General features: G+C 40.5%; 1 protein-coding gene across 1 annotated transcript in view; it reads left to right on the forward strand.

Annotated features, from left to right (window-relative positions):
* The first annotated feature begins 6 nt into the window (after window positions 1-6).
* LOC111247476 (uncharacterized) overlaps window positions 7-15,309 on the forward strand; it is a 102,238-nt gene continuing 86,935 nt past the window's right edge. The window contains exon 1 of the mRNA XM_022798417.2: window positions 7-2,132. The gene's annotated coding sequence lies outside the window, so the exon portion shown is untranslated. The remainder of the gene's footprint in view (window positions 2,133-15,309) is intronic.

Raw genomic sequence — 15,309 nt, forward strand, 5'->3', positions numbered from 1 at the left:
TATATATCGTTGTCACATAGCCGATACAAGCTAATGATACAACCGGCGTAGTCAGTCGGCCTTCGAATAAATAATCGGCTTTCGGTGTGATCTTCATACCAGTTGGAGACGAACCTCGGACGTCACTGAATTGGTCTAGGCTAATTTAACGCTCTGTAACGTCGTAAGGATGTAAGCAGTGAACAATACAGAGTCTCAAACTTTGCCGAGAAGTTTCCAATCAGTATCCAAACTTTTTCGTTCTCGTAAAAGGTGTCAACGGCAAATAGAAAAGAAGGAGGATGAGGACGAGAGCGTAATTAATCTATTCGCAGCACGACAATGAGTAAAAGCCTTCTTAAGTACTCGGGGATCAACGCTGTTTTTTCAAGTGACACCGCTGGCGGCAACTTATAGTCCAGCTTACTCATTCAGCATCAGGAACAGACTTTTCAATACAATATAGCCACCGTCGCTGCTTAGTAACGTACTGAGACGCATGACGAACAGCGACACCGGTAACAGATCAAGAGGCACGGGTTCTTCTTCATTCGTACTGTTATGGTCCGGCATCAGTCCACTGTGCCCCTAACGCTTTGATGTTCTGATTAAATCGGCCGAGCCCGGGTGGATCCTGCCATCCGTCATTCTAGTCAAACGCTGCACACTCTATTAGCATAAAGACAAATTTACATTAAGCCCGACAAATTTGAAAGGTCTACTCACGAACAATAGCCAACGCTTCTCTGCCAGCAGCCATTCAGATGTCAACCGGTGAGCTTCATCAACAAGCTGAAGCTATGGCGCGATGACAGGTATTCGGTTCTCTCGTAGTCTACTAGAGCGACATCAAGCTTTATTCAGCAACTGCAGCAGCAGGGTCGTAACTACACCTGTTACAACAAATATGTAGTACTGGTGCAAACGATAAGTTGTAGTTAACAATACTAATAACTTCCAGTGACTAATTCCCAGTGTCAATTATTGTTCTGCAAATTCGGAAACAATCGGGTTTGCGCAAATTTGTGATCGCCTATTAAAGTAGACTCGACCCATCGGCAACGTTTCCGATAGCTGCAACAATACGACTGATGACAACTTCAATAACAACAATAAAAGGCATTAACATTTTTGTTGCTTGTTGGGATCCGAGCACTCGATACCCAAGTGGGTCTTATGCAACAATCGTGGGTCTTCGCGACAGACCCGGACGAATTCTGAATTCGTTCATCAACAACCTTAATTGTTTTGCTATTTACGAGAAACCACAGACTAATTGTCGTCGTAGGCTTCCTGAAAGTTCTCTACGACTTTATCACTGTTGTTGTCTTACTGCTGCTGCTCTTCATCTCGGTAATTTCGAACAGGAATTCCGAATCCAGCGACTGCGATCTCGGACCCTGTCTAGCCGCGTTTAGCCTGATAGGGAACCAACGACAGGACATAACAGCCACCTGTTAACGCTATTCCGCCGACGCGATTCTTTGCGCCTACGTATATGTGTTTTTGTGTGCACGAATTTTCTAAGCAACAGAACGAGAGCAACGAGGAGTCAGCAGCCCAACAAGAGGACAGATAATTAGGACCGATAACGAAGATTTGAGACATACCTCATTTATAACAGCACCGCGTTATATCGACTAAAAAAGATTTCGTTGTCAACACATCCCGGCTGCTAATAGAAATTATACGTCCACTAATTATAATTTGTACATTTCAAGATAATTGTCTAGCCCTCCGCATCATTGTTTGCCGCCAGACGTTATTTCCGTAACTGGCAATTGTATCAATCAAATCATCAATCTGTACGATTCCCCTATTGTAGCACGAGCGATATCGCGGCGGCGACGACGGCGGCGGCGGCGGCGGCCGCGACGCCTGTACGTTATTTACGTGTTGTGTCGCAGATCGTACGTACACTCGTCTTGATCGTGCGGGTTCATTCTCTTCTATCAAACAGTAGGAGTTCTCCTTCCTCCCTGGAGAAGGGTCTCTGAGAAACGATAACCACCGTCGAACGAGTAACATCAAGCCGACCGCTCAAGTCCAAACCTGAGGACCAATCTCCGTTGGTCAAAAGACGCAGAAAGTTTCACAGTTGCCGCACTTCCAGCTCAGTACACAAGGACACTGCAACCCTCTTTGAGAAACAGGTAAATTACCAGTGCACGAAACTATTAGGCCTAGCCTATTCTAAAGTATATTTAAGCGCTAAATAAAATCGATACGGCAGAATAGAATTGAACTTACGTAATAATCGAGCAAAAATTTCCAGCTAATGAATTCGGTTAAAATAGCAAAATCATAACAGAAGTGGCTCGGCCTTTACGCGACGGTATAATCAAAAACAATATACATTGGTAATTCTCTTGGAAATGGTATTTTTATATATATATATTTTTTTTTTTTCTGTCCAAGTTTCTATTTGTAATATAATTTGCATCACAGTTACACCTGAATATGTAATCACTTAAGTTAATTTAACTTCTTGAAAAATCAAAATGTCTATACTCACAGCCATTACGACACATCATATCGTATTGACCAATTTCTACTAATGTGAACTTAGCAGTTCTTTTTCGTTATTCAAAAGTCCTGGTCAAACGTAGTCATCAAGCCATTGAAGCAATCTGTTAATGATTGAAGTACTCTGCTGTATAATTGTGCGAATGCAATTACAGACGGCACCTACCTGACATATTCCACAAACATTCTGGCGATTACTCCATTAATGCGCACTATAGACCTTACTCCAAAAACACCGATAGGATACTAGATTACTATAATAAGGAACTGGCCAAGATTTATACCTTGTTGGGTAATCTTTCATAACCTCAACGAAGGACCGTCTCTAGGACTCGGTCAACGATGCCCTTGTTATAGAAGTGACAAAATAAAGCAGGCGTGGTGTTCTTTACTTATCATCAACATACATTATATATATATATATATATATATATGAACATAATAGTTAGTTACTTTTAGTGCCCAAGAGTCTGGCCTCAATGAGGCCAAATGCGATGTCCCAGCTTTCAAACTAGGGACTTTTCGCTTCAGAACAGACAGTCAAGAGGGTCTGCCAATTTAAGCATCTGATTTAGCTAATTATATGTAGTTTACGGGTATCTGATATCAGCAATCGTACTAACCTGATGAGACCGGCCACAAATGTCTAATTTCTCGTAGTAGTACACGTAAGGCTATCCGTGTTCAAAACAGAGACCAAGTGCGCCCACCGCACAGCTTCCGTGGTAGTGTCCAAACGACTAGAGCCGGACACGTCTTAGAGCGACCGTAGGCCAAGGATTAAAAACCTTTGTAAGTTCAAAATCAGGCGTTGACATACTTTGTTTCGCACTGGGGGCTAGCAGCCTGAACTAATCCTTAATGGGAGCGCAGACGCAAGACTAAAAACATTTATTTATTTTGGCTGTTATTTGCTTGCCGAGCGCGTCGTCTAGGATTAGTGAAGAATATTTTAGAACACACAAATAATATTGATTAAGTTAACCGTACCCATTCTCTTTGGTGAGCTACTAGATCTTTTTGTCACTAACAAAAGGATATACAACCGTGATCTTGAATTACTGCTGGATTAAATAAATATTTAGAATTTACATTGTACACTGTACATTTAGAATACACTGTACATGCTTTAACCGTGAGAATCCCGGTTGTTCCCTGCGAAATAATCCCATCTATGTGACGTACGTGTACTACCCTTTTTTAGTCGCTCAAAATAGTTTGTTAGTTGAAATCCATCGTAAAAAACAAGCATACGAATCAAGTCAGAGTGTTACGTTTGCTAAGTTCTTTTCTGTTGATCGGATCAACGAGTTATGGACTCAACAAAGAAAAATGGTAAAATATCGAAGATAAAGCAGATTTGACGAATGTCAAATTAAAACGATATATTTATAATTACAATAGTGTTATCTATACATATAGCAAAGGCGGAATTATGTTAACTAAGTAGGTTATAATTTTTTCCAAAGTAGTGGACAGGAGCTACCTGAAGTACGTTACCAGCGTTGAACGTCGTAGAAGAAAATCAGGCTCACACAAACGCTGCCAGACAACCTAGAACATGCCTTGATCTTTCCGGGAAAAATTTAATAGCCAATGTGCATTTTAGCTGGAAAAATCGAAGGTCTTGAGTTTACTTCACGAGTTCGCTCCTGAGTCGATCTTTTACTTGGCTAGAAAATTTTTGACTCAAGGAAACACCGAGAGACAATCAGAGGTTTTAAGTACACGGAATCCGTGCGGATCATGTGCGATTTCTATAGAAGAAGCAGCTTGCGAGCTACTGTTAAAGCTTGTCAGATACCTATGGTTAATCGACGTGAAAATCCACTTCGTATGTATATAGTCTACGTTATCATATTCAAAAACGCCACTTTGTCCTTCAGCTTAGGGTTTTCACATGTGTTGAAAGTTAGGCTTCATTCGAAGGTGCAGCATTTTAAGTATAAAAAACTATGTTTTACGATAAAAAGAAAAGCTGCTATGGCATCATCCGAGGATATCGTCTTTCAGAAATACTAATTCTCCCAAGTCTTTCAGAAGCGTTACTTTTCCTTACAAAATCTCTGTAAAGTACCTCGGTTCGTGTAAAATCAACATCAAGAGGATTTATTGATTTTTGGCCTTCAAATCACTGTTATCTTTGAACAGTAAAATAAAACACCAATTGCGATCTATTGCACCATTCAAATAGGTTAACTAAATAGAAAGTGACACTGACAAACTTGCAGTTATTATTGGTGTTTATATGCTTTTTGATATGGTTTTTTTAATTGTCGTCCAAGTCTTGATTCTAAGACAGTAACCAACCTATTGAATCACTGAGTTCACAATCAAAGAAAGAGTAGACTCTGAACATCTTAGCTATATCCCTGGCGAAACTTAATTTTTAGTAGCTTTCTGTGGCATACCTTTAACTTGCGTTTGAGCTTCAATTTTTATACAAGGCTTGCACAGAACGCGTGCACTATAACAAATAGTTAACGCTGGCCTGATAGGACGTTATCTTTGTTAGGTCAGACACATCAACAGATGGCGCTTTTGATGTGACTCGACTAGATTAGACCTTTACGTCATTTCCGAAGTACAATAATTTACGGCGCTTTATGGTAAATGTTTGTGTTCGAATAAATTTCTCGTACTGTAAAAAAAGACTGATCTTCTGTGAAAGTTTCGATCCTCTATAAAAAAAAAAAATATGCTCCGAGATTTTGCTTAAACAGGAATCATGCAGTAAAATCGTGTGATAGAGTTATATTAAAAATACCATCGTCGTTCATGTGATTGTACACTACGTCGTGTCGCTCCTTTAAGGGACCTACCGGTTTTGGCACTCCTGTCCTTCGAAGGCATCTTGGTCAGGCGTTACCAGCAACAAGCTATCCTTACTCTATCCGCGAACGCATAGTCAGCATCAGTCTGATATTTATCTGCAGTTAGTTATTAATTAGTTTATTAGGGTCAATTTGTATGTAATTAGGTTATTATTAGCCTCAGGCTGTCCTTGAGAGCTATAGTTCTGCTTTGGAAAATCTATCTTATGACAATTCGCACCAGATTACCAGTCTCATACCTTGCATCCACTCCCAGAATGATCTATCAACATATCACTTAAATCGCCCATTTTTCCTTGCAGTACACATCTAACGTTATGTAAATTTTTCAGTAGACCGATAGGTAGCGTCTAGATATACAACAGAAAACGGGAAAATGTCTATTTCGATCATACTGCATGTAACCTAAGCAACTTCTTGAGTAGAAATTTCAATTTAACATCAATCGCAAAACGACGAAGTTCTTGAAAGTTTTTGGGATTATTACGAATGGTAGGTAATATAGGCAACTCAAGGAATCCTGACGGATTCCTTCGTTAAATGACTGAAGTGGTGCGTAGTGGCTGTATGGAACGTCAAACTTCGAATAAAAATCCTATTTGTCGAACTAGACATTTTTCGTAGTTCTTCCACATAGCACGCCGAAATCCTGCAAATTGACACCTCCTCTGACCCGGTTTGCTGAATTGTGGGACCTTTATATATCTACAAGTGAGAGAAGCAAGGACTAGATTTACAGTTAGAGCAAAAAGTCAGTCTCGAGTTGAAATTTGATTGAGAAGACAGCTCAATGTTAAGGCTACATTTTCCTAGCTAAAAGCATATAATTTTAACTGTAATTGCATAAAGCAGTCTAAGTAGGACAAAGGACATGAAAATCAAAGGAAAACAAAGGCGTTACGTACAAATCGTAGAAAAAAAAATGTTTTATTGATTATGAATGCAAAAAGTGTACTAGGTTAAGCGAAAATACACGCAGAACGTCGAACTGAGTACGCTAAACGTAGCTTTAAACACGAACGTTTCAACGAAATGTCTATGTAAGGAGCTACAGGTCTAATTAGATGCTGTCAAATCACGTATGAAATTCAAATCGAAAGACACTTTAAGCCGGCATATTGCAGGACATTCTAGTTGGCACATGGATAGGCCATTTCTGGACTGGTTATTCGTTACGACAAAACAGTCGTAGGCGAAAAAGGATAAATAACCTATACAGAAATAGCCCCAGCCAATTGCAGGGGTCATACGATTACCGCATTTTTATTCTCTAGCTATTTATTGATAGAAGCACCATCTACCTTTAGTAAGTGATTACATTCAGTGAAGTCTGTATGCAACGTGGATAATAAGCGTTGATTACTTAAGGCATCCCAGAACTTTTCTCCCATAGCCATTGCTATCACGTACGGTTGACACGAAATCAGCTCACTACGAGCAAGAGTTGGAAAGACTGAAGATCAAATGTCCCATTATTCGGACGTTTACTAGGGTATGCAGGTGTCCAACTTTGAATCTAAACTGCGTTTGCTCGCTTCCGGTTAGTGTCCAAACATGCTACACTATCGTATAGACACATTTGAAGTGCCAACATAGGTAAAATCCACTAACGAGACCTAGCTCGGATAATTAAACATAATATAATAACTATGAGGCTCGACCGATATCGCTGTTTCATGAATCTTTCGGCATAAGCTTAATGTCTTAGCAGTAGCTGAATTTTATCTTACTAATACCTACGAAGTTTTCTTCCGACTTTTACGTACGACTCCGCAGCACGACAAAGAATATATATATAGTTTTGCCATTCAGTCCTAACTGGGAGCACCCACATAACACGTGCGAAATAACGTAAAAATATATGGCCCATAGCGTGGCTTTGTGTATGTTGGATATACCGCCTGCGTTTACGTGTTGTTCGCTACGTATAGTTCACCTATGAATTTAATTACCGAAACAAATAACTGCATCTACCAATACCATCCGCTAGGGCCCTTCTACACTACAGTGTATTTCAATATATGCGTGGATAGGGTAAAAAGAACGTTGGGAATTTTTCGGGAAAATATAAAACCTTGAGCGCTGATATGAAATTGATACAGAATATAAATAGTCCGCATGTTTGATATGATTTTTCAAAGCCCATTCGTTTGCCCCTAGTTGTAGATTTACAAATGTGACGACAATGTTTTTGGATAGAACGTTGTTCCGCGTGTGAGATTTTTCGTGACTCGAAATATTTAGGTGTTAATATTGATTGAAATGCCGTTGACGGCATCTTTGTATTTCTATCAGTTTTGGGAAAGGAGAACTAAGTGACGCTTTAAGGTTATAAGATATGGGTCGTTTTAGCCTGTAATATAGAAAGTAAGCTAAACGCTCAAACTCGATCGTATCTTTCTGCTCTGTGTTTTTCAACAAACGAAGGTCGGCACTCTATCGAGCGGTATGGGGAAAAGCTACAACTTTTAAAGAGTGTAGACAAAAGGTGATTAATTATAAATCTTGTAGACACTGGCGCAAGCACAGATAAATCAAAGCCAGTACGATCATGAACTGAATGAACCAGTCATGACGCAGGTGCACTACGGCGCAGTGTGTGCACTGAACTGAAGACACCTCCTTAACTGTGCCTATTGAGGAGTATGTTACGACTCATTCTGCAGCGAAACTCGCATCCTTATTTCTACGGGGTATAATAGACTTAACAGATAAACCTCCAGATCCATTCCAAGCGTCATTTACTAGCTGATTATATGCTGGGCAAAACACGTGCTAGTAACTCTGTTTGTCTCTCATGGAACTCGGTGGACCTGTGAGACTCATGAAACAAACAACACTGCCGCATTGGGGGCACCGAGAACCCAGTGGTCAGTATAGAGCAATTATCTAACTCACAAAGAGCCGCTGCGCAATGTTGCTTGCAGACAAAAGGTGTCAGTGGATCTTCTTTCGTTAAAAAAAGCATCGCAACGGCAGCACGAGGACGAGTTCTATCCTGACGCATTGCAAGTCTTTCCGTAAGCCAAAACGAGGGAATTAGATGGGTCAACTTTCGATATTGGGCGGAAAACACTGAATATGCTTGAAGCTATATTTTTTTGACCAGCTGATCTCGATAGGTGGCAATGGCCTCCTCGACCCTGTGACCAAACTCCTTTCGATCTCTTCCTGTAGGACCATGTGAAGGGCAGAGCGAAACTAGGCCATGATCTAAAATGACACGAAGTTGAGTTATGCAAGCGGCGTACATTTGGCGGGCACTGTCTTCCGTAGACATATATATATCTTAATGTATATGGAAGACAATCGAATGCAACCTAATACCCGTAGAATATATGTATATATATATGTGGTATAAGTGGGGGTATCTCGGTCGCCTGGCCATGCGGAAGCATGTCATTCTTTCCGGCAATATGTGACTAGTACAATGGAAATACGAGACTACATAAGCAATCACCTATGTTCTAGGCCGAACTGAACGTTTCCATTTCTAAGGTCTAAGTCTTGAGGAAAAACGCGACAAATCCTTTAGGTACTAGTAGGAGAGCCGCGTCTCACCGAAAAGGCCTCGACTGTTAATAAGGTTTGAGCGACTTACATCTCAAATGGCTTCACTGTAGCACATTTGTGATGGCATCTCTATGACTGTTGATTACTTCTATCAAGGTTTTGTTATGTACTCTCGCATATCGGACGTCCAGAAGCAAAGATATTAGGTTAGCCAGATACGCAACGGTCTAAAGGTGCAGTCTGAGCTCAAAGTTAGGTCGTTGCATAAGTGAGCTGTTGGTGGTTTAATTCATGACCTGCCTATGAACCTATATTTTTGACACTAATGGCAGATTAAAATGGGTTTATTAGCCGCGCCGCGTCCTCAGACGGGCTAAGAAAATAATCACACAGATTATTGAGGAGTCGATGAACAATATGCTAAAATGACAAATTTTCAAGCAGTTAGTGCAAATTGAATAGCAAAATTCCAGTCAGGTGTTCTTTGTCACAAAAACAACTATCAATTCCCTACAAATATAGAAACACCAAACAGAAGGGTTCTGCTATAGCTAGAAAACCAACAAAGGAATATTTGTACTTACTAAAAAGACCCAGCAGTTTCTATATGAGCTCAATCTATAAATGTTATATGGCAATAATTACTATCGAACGTCTTCGAACGACTCATTAAGTCGCGCGTACATTGAAGCAAACGTAAATATCGTGACCAAACTCGTGCAGGTAAGCCTTTCCTGCGTGAAAAACCCCTTAAATGCACCAGGGTGAGGTGAATTGTTAGTACAACGGTAGCATGAACTTACCACAAATATAGTCAAAGCTGGTCCAACCATTCTGAAACAATACCCATGACTAATTAGAGTGATTTGTCTTGAGACAAATGAGGTTTTATCCAGCACCTACGAGGTCATCTTTGCCGATTTGAACGATTGTTCGATCTGATCGTGGTTATCTATGACCTTTAGAGCCATAACCATTGAATCCACCGCACCTTTGAGATAACTGACGAAAGGAAAATGTTTGAACTTAAATTATTGCAATACTACCTAATGGGAGGCAATGTCGAGTTTTTTAAGCGCTGAGCCCAAAGGTCGCACGGTAGAGAACATTCGCATAGGGACGCTTTCTTGATATGATTATTTTGATTTTATTCTTGGTGTTTATTTACACACAAGGACCTATATCGTAGTGATGTAGCACATTCTGTCCTAAAAACCAAGCGATAATAACAGATCTCACTTGTTAAACTGCCCGCATTTCGGTACACCAGATAGCTTGTGCTACAAGCATTAAAATTTATTATTTATAACCATACGTATTCGGAGTCGTTTTCTACAATTTTCGTCTATCTTTTAACCAATTTATACATCTCCTCTCGCCAGAAATTTTCAGGCTAACTTTCGAAGAACTGTTTCGCGTAGTTTTTTTAAAACCCTCTTCATTGTCAAAGGTATTGCTGCGAATTTCATTTAGTAGTGATCGAAAAAAGGTTATAATCCATACATGCAATGTTTGGAGTAAGTGTGGATGAATTACCCACGCTCTTGTAGAGCGGCTTTGACGACCTCTTCTGTCCGGCAGTTGAGAACGATTACTTGCCTTCGCTATTGGACCCCTTCTCGTCGTTCTTGTCTGCCTTGTGTCTCTTAAACATTTCCCTATGTTCGCCCATATGTAAATCCTTGTTGGGGTAGAGATTTGGCTTAGTTCTAGATCTAGGCCGACCTTCCGGAGCTACTCGTTCAATTCAGTCTTTTATTTAAAATGAGCACTGACGTAACCCACTACCTCTCGTCACCTGCAACAATTCATATAGACAACTTGTTGTGGCTGCATGTTGCCCGCCGCTAGGCCAAATGTTGCGGGAGTATATCATTGTACGCTTTACACAGCCTATAAATCACCAGGCTCATTTTCAATCAGATTCTATACATCTAAGGTGCCTGACTATAGTAGTCTGCTTCTTGTTTGTCTTTTAGGGCAATTAGCAAGTTTCTATCGAAGTCTTCATTGATCTTAAACGGTCAACCGACGTAAGTACGTTCCCAGCCCAGTTCCGAGTTGAAAATGAAGCATTTTATTTGTTCCATATTTTAGTCGACCTTTAGGCTGGTGAGCGTCCTATATACGATCGTGCAGGGGTTAAAATATTTTTCTCCTACGTAAAATTTAGCCTGTTTGGGCTTAGACTAATTTAGATACTAATTATAATTGTGAGAATTCAAATATATACCTTATGTATACGGTTATGCCTGTAAATACTAAGATGATACTAGAAAGGATAGCCTCGGAACGAATACAGTGTTAAGATAGAATTGGCCTCCGAGAGCAAATAAGCATAATATTAATTAACCTAAGTATCTATAGCACTAAGTATACCAGCTCGGACTGAATTTCAGTCTGAATGCGAACGAAAGTACAATGTCTTCGGTCGGCCAAAAGGAATCGGAAAGACACAGAAAGCGACCGATGCATAAGGCAGTGACATCTCGAAGATTTAAGTAAATCAATTCACCTACGAGTGCAGTAATTCTATCAGCACAAGTTCTTCTTCACAGGTTCTTATACGATCTTCAGTAAAGATTAAGAAAAGTCGAATACCTATAAGGATACTCGAAGAATACACTGTTGAGCAACATGCTAATCTATTCAACACAAGATCGTATAGGTCAGTCACTTAAATTCTTACAGGAATGTGCAAAAGTCCTTACTGACCTTAATACTGCTATGGGATCTATTCTCGGTCTTACATTTAGAAGTTTACAATAAATATTTCAAGAGAACGTTACAGTGATCAGCTAGAAAATGGCCGTGATGATCATACGGTTCGTCGTTACTTGACACAGAGGCCCAATATTGTGGCTGGATCGCTGAGAAATTGGAATATAGTTTGTTAGAAGGAACGCAACAAAGGTTAAGTAGCTTGTTTTAAGACCTTATATGCGCAACTCGTGGGAAAAAGGGTCATATCGCAATAGTGTGTAGCTTGAATACATGGAGACGACTCTTTATCTAAAGACGGTTTAAGTTCTAAGCTAAGCTTTCATTTCCGGATTGAGGATAATTCTGTTCTGTGTTCTGATGGAGGATAGTTATTATTGAAATGCGAAAATACAAGTCGATATAGCCAATTCTTATGTCCCGATAGTGTCATTAATGTAAGAATCACGCATAAGATTCCCTACAGTCACTGGATCTGAAATTCACTCTATACCTTCAAAGAGAATGTGGATCACCAACGCCATTGATATTTATCTTCGAGACGACCGAAAACCGTGTTATGACAGGCCAGGACAAGTCCTGTGTGAAACTAAATTAATCGCGAAATACAAGACTAAGTAAGCGCAAGAACACTGGAACCCAGTCTACAGCGACTGCGCAAATCGAGTCGTCTGACGAACATTTCGACGACACTGCCCGTCTTCGCATTGGTTTTAAGGCAGTAATAAACCAACAAGTCTCTTTAGACGCTGCCTACATAGTCAACCTAAAAGGTAAACAAACCGCTAAAAAGACAAAAATGCCAGTCTCTAACATCAATGAGAGCCTATCGAATATAAGTGCCCAGAAAATTTAAACAGAACGTCACAGAAGAGCTACATCAATAGCACTTGGATCCTGCTCTCTCGCGTCAACACGAGTATAGTGGCTTGCGTCAGATGGAAAATTTTAAATAATTCTTTTTTGTTCAGCCAGCGTGAGACACAAAGCGCTTAGCAAGTGCGAGAGTTCATCAGGGAGATTAGCAGATCGCCATAGAGACAATGCCGGTTCGTTTCAGTTGGGGTAGATGCTTGAAGTAAGTGAATTACGGTTGCTTCAGTTAAAGCAATGACTGATGATGCTATAAATGGTTGCATGAGATACGATTCGAATATCCAGCGACGGTTGTCTCCTATAAAACGGTAGACTATTCCTCGGCTAAAACGAAGCCCCTTAATACCCCGTATCTAGTAAAACTGCCGTAAGAAAGGTACCCCTAGGGAAAATCATGGGGAAAGTTGGAACTGACATACTTGAAGCACCAGCAGAACTACTACGGGAGTAATTAACCAATGTACAAGAACGGCCGTAAAAAATATTTCAATAAAAACCAGTAGGTTTAAACTTAGTGATAACGTTCCCACTCAAATACACGTTAAGGTCCCAAAGAACTGAAATATTCACTTGGGTAGAACCTAATTTAATCATCTACAAATGACATGTCGATCAAGCAAGAAATATTGCCTAACGCATCCATACTGGAAATTTACGGTTATTATTATATACGGTTAGCGTACGTAGTTGAGCCGCACTCTCTACAAAAATCGAAATTTCGGCGCAAAAAGTGAATGGTACTTTATTTTGGCGTTTTAGAGGTCGAGGGTATGAAAATCTAGCTTCACATAGGGAAATTTCGACGTTATGTTGACCGTTAAGCAGTTGTCGAAATCTAAAAGAAAGCGGTTCTCTATCGCAGCGATGTCTAGCGAGTGGGACAGGGGATGACGGAAAGCTTCTACGTATAACTCCTGCATGTGGTTCAGCTAGTTTCGGCTATCTAGCTCAACGTTTGCTCATTATCTACTTTACCTGTTGACGCTAGATTTTCAGCCTCAATCTACAAGCTAGACCCCATGAAAGTGTAGTAGACAACACCTGTTGTAGACCACGAAACAGAGACCATGTGCTATTGCAGTTATGGATTTGTTTTAAAACGATATTTTGCTTTTGTAACTACATTTGTTCACCATGTGAGCGTCTGCTATTATCATGACGGGCCCTTCTTCACGGGAAGTCAGAATGCGCTGCAAAAAGTGGATCACTGTTCTCGTCCGGGAGAAGCAATTGCCTTTATGTCTCCATTTTTGATTGCTCAAACCTGGCAACATCAATTCGAAAATTAATAGTTTAGCCAAGGTGAATAGGTACGGTATTCTTATACACACCACGCCGTCGTGACGACGGCCGACCACTCTGAGGTTGGTCGACCTCCACTATACTTCCTTATCCCCCTTCGCGGGGGCCTTACGATAGTTTTGAGACCAAGTGTTCACACAGCTTCTAGCAGTGGAGCTTTCAGCCAATACGAGGCTCACACGGAGTGCTGTTTCCGCCGCCGTAAGTCCAATAAGGACGTCATATTTGTGAACTATTTGAATTTTCCTGGCTCACCGCAACTCGTCTGCTCAAAGCCTGAAGGGCGATACGAGTGAAGGGTCTGGAGTTTTAAAGACTGCGAGCGCACAGAGCAAACAAATGTCGTCGAATATCGTGCCGTTATAGAATACTGTTATTTTGAAGCGTGACATTAACGTGTCCCATATCTCATGCTAATTGAATAGACTGAAAAATTGAGAATACAAGGGTGCGCTCCTAATGGAAGTTCAGCAAGCATCGAAGTAGCGAAGACCAATGACAGCCAGATTCTCTCATATCGTTTCATGTATCGAAATGATTTGTGTCGACTTGATCAGTATCGCGACATCAGGCTCAAGCAGCGCTAAAATAATATAATAGTTCTTACTCATACTGGTACTACATGTTAAACTGGATCATTTCGGTGTACAACAAATTCATATACGATTTACGCATAATAGGGCCCCATGCGTGATACGTGTGTTCAACGATAATACCCAGCAATCGCCACTAGATAAGTGTATGGGGAATCACAAGCAGGACCAGCATTGAGCACGAGCCATTTAGGACTTCTGCATGCCCCCATTACGCAACGATGTCACGAACGACAAGTAAAGCTGTTGGCGGAGCGGGATTGTGAGTTGAAAAATGTTCGCCACGGGCGAGGAATCTGCCTCTGACGAATGTCAACTGTAAAAGAAGCTCAGGCCGAATGAAATACATACTCTACGTCCTTCTTCTCATTTTTGCTGTCGGAAAGAAAAAAACGACAAGGAGTGACAGCTATTTGATTACAATTAGCGAGTCCCATTGTACAACATAATCATTTATTTGTTAGATGAACCCGCGGTGTTACGTCGAAAGCGCGGCTGGATGTGCCTGTACGCAAAGACTAGGACAGGCGTCGGCGGTGAATCCTAAACGGGCGTTGATCTTTAGGGCATGAAATCGAAGTCGTTTGATCTAAGCATATTGCATCCTTCATAGAAGTAAGATTATCAATGACACTCATATAAGTTATTTCGTCCTTGTTATTCGTACTACTAGGTACAAATGTAGCACGATTTTTGGTAAATCTTCCATTTACATGCTATATAACATGTTAATTTATCGATGAGTTCATTAGTCTGCAAAGTACTTGTCCTGAAGTGTTCGTTGAATGAGTTTCATTGATCTATGGTCGGAAGTTTTTATTAGGATCCATTTTCGATTTAGTTGAAGAGATGATCTGTTTAGTTACAATGAAGGAAGGCAAAGAAAAACGAAAAGCAATAAATAAACAGTCATATATATATATATATGTTAGATTGTTCAAGAAATGAGCTATCTCACATGCGTT

The sequence above is a fragment of the Varroa destructor genome, unplaced genomic scaffold (assembly GCF_002443255.2).
Source record: "Varroa destructor unplaced genomic scaffold, Vdes_3.0 BEIS01000003.1, whole genome shotgun sequence".
Taxonomy (NCBI): domain Eukaryota; kingdom Metazoa; phylum Arthropoda; class Arachnida; order Mesostigmata; family Varroidae; genus Varroa; species Varroa destructor.